Source organism: Coenobita brevimanus, chromosome 39 (assembly GCF_032717465.1).
Source record: "Coenobita brevimanus isolate Jiangsu-jjx chromosome 39, ASM3271746v2, whole genome shotgun sequence".
Lineage (NCBI taxonomy): Eukaryota > Metazoa > Arthropoda > Malacostraca > Decapoda > Coenobitidae > Coenobita > Coenobita brevimanus.
In genome coordinates this window covers 8865537-8871476 of record NC_136992.1, presented here as the reverse complement: position 1 = coordinate 8871476, position 5940 = coordinate 8865537, and positions in this window count along the sequence as shown.

Genomic DNA, 5940 nt, shown 5'->3' with positions numbered 1-5940 from the left:
CAAATGAGGTAGCAAACCTGAGAATGACTGGAATGGATGGGTTGGAGTGACGCTTAATGGAAGGGATGGTTGGAGTGGTGTACAGTTAATAGTGACAGGTGAAGTAGGGCACCTTAGAATGACGAGGTTGGATGTGGTAGGATGGGGTAATGGCAAGGTCTGGGGTGTTCTGCAGTACATTTGAAAAAGTTGCCGTAGAGGTGTCTGCCTATGACGGGGATTTAAATGGGCTGGAGAAGAGTAATGGCAGAGCTGGTTGGGGTTGTATGGGAGTAAAATTGACCAAGTGAGGTAAAGCAGAAGTATGGCGAGTTGGATGGGGTGGCGGTGGGCTTGATGACTGGATTTTCTGGGGTGGGATAAGAAAAAAAATCACAGGTGGGATGAGGTAAAAGTGTGGCGGAGTTTAACAGCGAAGAGTTAGGTAACGGATATGGGTTGGTTAGAGTGATATGGTTAACAGACAGGTGAGGTAATGTGTGTGTGAGACGAGGTTGGACTGGGCAGAGTGGGGTAAATGGCGGGATTGGTTGGAGTGGCATGGGGAAAATTTGACTAATGAGGTACTTAAGAACGACTGGATTCCAAGGGAGGAGGAAAAATGGCGAGGTTTGTAGGAGTGGTATGGAAAAATTGACAGGTTAGCTAAAGTGGAGTACGAGGGGTCAGATGGGGTGGAAGGTCGTAAAGGCGGGATTTGTTGAGTTGTATGAGGAGGTTATATTGACAGCTGAGGAATGAGTACCTGAGACTGACCGGGTTAAATGGGGCGATGCTGGGAAATGGAAGAGTTGGTTGGGGTGGTTTGGGATGGAAATTGATAGGTAATGCAGAGGAGAGAATGACTAGCTTGGATTAGGCGCAGTAAGGTAATGGCGAGGTTGATTTGGGTGGTATGGAGTAAAATTGACAGGTAAAGCAGGGCAGGTTATTGCGGGAATGAATGGATTGGAGTGGGATAATGGCAGGGTTGATTGGGATGATGAGGTTGGGTAGGTGAAAATGACAGAGGAGAACTGGATCCTGATAGGTTAGGTAGGGTTCCAAAGAATGACAGGGGACGACTGATTCCCTACAGGTGAGGTAGGGTACCTGAAAATGACATGACTGGATGGGGTGGAGTGGAGTAACAGCGGGGTTGTTTCGGTTGATATGGGATCGTATTGGCAGGTGACGATGGATAGAGTACATGTTTTATGGGGTTGAGTTGGACAACTGTGAGGTTGGTTGGGGTAGTGAAGGGTAGAACTGACTGGTGAGGTGTACTACAGTATGACTCCTTTGCAAGAGGTGGAGTGGGCAATAACGGAGTTGACTGGGTTGACCTTAGCCCAAATTGACAGGTGAGGTTGTTTATAATATGACGAGGTAGGATGAGGTGAAGTGGGCTGATGACGGAGTTGACTGAGGTGGTATGGTGCAAGGTTAATATGTGAGGTAGGATAGATAAATATTATGGGGTTTAATGGGATGGTGGGAGATAATGACGGGGTTAGCTGGAACGGTATGGGGTACTGCAGACAGGTGAAGGTTTGGATGGGGTGGAGTAGGGTATTGACTGGGTAGGTGTCGGTGGTATGGGATAAACTGACAAGTGACGAAGGGTATCTAAATAAAATAGGGTTGAATGGGGCTGAGTGGGGTGATTGCAGGCTTAGATATGATGGTATGGGGCCAAATTGATAGGGAGGTAGTAGGGTACCTTAGAATGACGGGGTTGGAAGGGGAGGACTGCGATAATTTCAGAAGCTGTTCTGTGTGGTACGAGGTAAGACTGAACAGTTAGGTAAGGCAGAGTATTGGAGGAGGGGGGAAGGTGATGTGTTGGATTAGGGTAATGGGGGAGTTGGTAGGGTTGATGCTTGGTGAAACTGACAGATTGGGTTAGTTAAAGTATGAGGGGAATGGGGTACTAACGGGGTTGGTTGGGATGGATTGAAGGTCGCGAAAAATTTACTGCTGGGTAATTGAAAATGATAAAGTACGGTGGAGTTGGTTAATGGCGGGGTTGCATGGGATGTAATGGAGTTAAACTAACACGGATGGATGGTGATTATGACGGGTTCGGTCGGGATGGTATGTAGAAAAATGGACAGGTGAGGAAGTGTAGAGTCTGACGAGGTTTGGTAGGGGTTGAGTGGGTTATGACAGGGTTGGTTGAGGTGTTATAGAATAAAGTTTAAAAATGAGAAATGGTACCTGATTATGATTGGTCGGATTTGGGTAATGATGGGCCATGTTTGGATGGTATATGGTAAAACCGACATGTGATTTAAGGTAGAGTATGACAGCGCATGCAGTGAGGTAATAGCAGGGTTGGTTGGCGTGGAAAAGGGGTTAAAGTGATAGGTGGGGCAAGAAAGAGTTTGAAGGGGTTGGACGGGGAGGAGTGAGGTAATGGTGGACTTGGTTGGGGTGGTATGGATTAAAATTGACAGGTGAGGTTGGGTACCTGCCCATCTTGGGGTTTGCTGGGCAAGACTGCAACATTGGCGCGGGTGTTTATGGTCGTGTGGGGTAAAACTGACCTGTTAGGAAGGGTAAAGTATGAGGAGCTTGGATGAAGTGAACCTGGATAGTGGCAGAATTGGTTGAGGCAATATGGGGAAAAACTGACTTTGATGCAGAGTATGACTGGGTTGGATAGGTTGGATTAAGGGAGGGCAGTGGCCTGGTTGGTTGATGTTCTGTGGGGTAAATCTGTCAGGTGATCTAGGGCAGAATATGGAGGGGTTGGTTGGGCTGAGGGGGGGGAGGAAGTAATGTCAGGCTATTTGCTGTGGTATGTCGTAGGAGAGACATTATGGTGGGGAGAGTATGATGGGGTTGAATGGGATAGATTTGCGTAACGACGCTGTTGGTTGGTATGCTACTAAGAAATATTGACAAGTGACGTAGGGTGGAGTATGAGAGGTTAGATGGATTAGAGTGGAATAATGGTATGGTTGGCTGGGATGGTATGGGTTAAAACTGATAGGTGACGCAGGGCACCTGATTATGTTGGGGTTGAATGGGGTGGAGAGGGATAACAGCGGGGTTCGGGAGTGGTAGGGGATAATTTTGACAGCTGTGATAGGGTAGAGTGAAACGGGGTTGGACAGGGTGGAGTGGGGTTCTGACGCGGTCGGTTTGGGTGGAGTGAAGTAAAAATGACGTGTGTGTGTGTGTGTGTGTGTGTGTGTGTGTGAATCCTACATATATATTTTGGCGTTATCACCAGTAGCGAAAGCTATTATGTCCCAGTCTATTACTACTGGGCAGATGGAACGGCCCGCTGAATGGCTCCACGACACTTTGTGCCCAGTACGATGAGAGAGAGAGAGAGAGAGAGAGAGAAAGAGACCTTGTTAAGTCCCGCTAGTTGCCCCTCGAGGCTTCACAAGTGGAGGTTGAAAAGCAGGTGGAGTCGTGGTGGTGGAGTAGTGGTGTATGATAGTTGAGTAGTGGTGGTGGTGAAGTGGTGGTGGTGGTGGAGTCGTGGTGGTGGAGTAGTGGAGTATGATAGTTGAGTAGTGGTGGTGGTGAAGTGGTGGAGTATGAGTGATAGTGGAGTAGTGGAGGTGGAGTAGTGGTTGTGGGGTGTTGGTTGTGGAGTGGTTGTGGCGTGGTGGAGCAATGGTTGTGGAGTGGTGGTGGAGTGGTGGTGGTTGAGTGGCAGAGTATGCGTGGTGGTGGAGTGGTGGAGCATGAATAGTGGTGAAGTGTTGGTGGTGGAATGTTGGTGGAGTGGTGGTGGTTGAGTCGCGAATTATGAATGGTGGTGGAGTGGTGGAGTATGAGAGGTAGTGGAATGGTGGTGGAGTGGTGGTGGTGGAGTGGTGGTGGAGTGGTGGAGTATGAGTCGTAGTTGAATGGTGGAGTATGAATGGTTGTGGAGTGGTGAAGTATGAGTGGTGGTGGAGTGGCGGAGAGTGAGTGGTGGTGGAGTGGTAGAGAAGTGGTGGTGGTGGAGTGGTGGAGTATGAGTGGTGATGGAGTGGTGGTGAAGTGGTGGTGGTGGTGGAGTATGAGTGGTTGTGGAGTTGTAGAGTATGAGTGGTTGTGGAGTGGTGGAATATGAGTTGTTGTGGAGTGGCTGAGTATGAGTGGTTGTGGAGTGGTGGAGTATGAGTGGTTGTGGAGTGGCTGAGTATGAGTGGTTGTGGAGTGGTGGAGTATGAGTGATTATGGAGTGATGAAGTTTGAGTGGTTGTGGAGTGGTGGAGTTTGAGTGGCGGTGGAGTGAAGTGGTGGTCGTGGAGTATGAGTGAAGGTGGAGTGGTGGAGTACAAGTGGTGGTGGAGTGGTGCAGTATTAGTGGTCTGATAGTGGAGTGATATAGTGTGGAGGTACGGGAGGACCAAAGACATGTAGAGTTATTAGTCACAGACACGTGTGTAATTTGAGTTGGTGAAATGTTAGCGCTTAGGCAAATTAAATTATGTTAATCTTGTCTGTCAGTCTGAAGAGTGATTGACATGGAATGAATCTGTACTGCATTGTCTTGCTCTCAGGTGCCACTCCGGTGAGGCAGGTAGCAGCGAACACGTATTGTTAATAGTATATTATCATATATCATATTATTATGTATATCAGAAGACAACAGCAACAAAAATTAATTCTACTTTTCGCTCACGACTTCTGGCATGAAGACAATGATGGCCACCACTATAACAGTTACTTCTGTTACTCTTATTACTGTTACTACCAGTAGTAGTATTGTTTCTTTACACAGACGAGAACAAGCGAAGACTGAGTTTTTTTTTTTTTTTTAGAAGATTAACAGACGAAGAAGAAACCAATGAATAAAAAAAGTGATCCATGCACCAAAATACATATGTCCCATTGCAGACTGCATTGTATCCAAAGAGATTTAACAAACGAAAGCTAAATATCATGATCTGTTATTTTAGAGACGCCTGGACACACCGTGTTTGAAAATTGGAGGTTATAGGCACGGAGAAACAAAGGCTCAGAGGGGCTGTCCCATAGTTGGCCTTCCGCTTATCGGCAAGGCTGAAATTACTGATTAACACATACAACAAAAAGAGTACTTAGTGACTGCCACACCTGCGCCTTATATCGGTCTGAGACCCAACCCTCTGACCTTCGCTTTCAACGGATTGTTCTCAAACTTGAGTTACTTCATCCTAGCCCGACCCTCAACCCTCCCTTTGATTTTGATCCAAATTGAATAAAAGTGTTTCAGTTGACCTCTCCTATTGACATGACTTTTGACCTGTTGTTCTTGAAGAGTATCCCTTTACCCTTACCTGACCTTAAACGCTCCCACCATGTTTGGTCCAGATCGAATGAAAACTGCTTAAATAAAAGGGTCAAATAGTTGACGTTGGCCACTGTCCTGTGTTCTTTTACTTTCGACCGATTGTTCTCAAAACTGAATAATTTCGTCCTTTTCTAACCTGCAGCCAGTCCGCCAGGTTTGGTCTGCATATGGTCAGAGTTGTTTGAGTCTATCTAGCACTTGACCTGTGATCTGGTTCAGCTAAAGTTTTATCACTTGATCCTCTGATAATCCTCAGTCACAGCCAGAGTTGGAACAATTCCATTCAGCAGTTTCTCCACAATTTTACTAACAGACAGATAGACAAGGACGCAAAAAAATAAAAAAATAAATAAAAACGAACCAAATATATAAACCTCTCTCACCACAGAAAAGGGATTAAAATGTGTATATAGAAGAGTGTGTCAGCCACCACAGTCACTCCAACTAGTGCTATCACCCCCACCAGCAAACTGCTATCACTACCACTACCATTTTTACTACTTCTGCTGTGTTCACCATTCCTGCTGAAACTGCCACTGTCGTTACTAATTCCACGCCTTCCCCTCCTCCTCCTCCTCCTCGTACTACTACTACTACTACCACAACTTCTACTATTACTACTACAACTACCACCAATACTACCATCACCAGTACTGCCAACACTATCACCACCA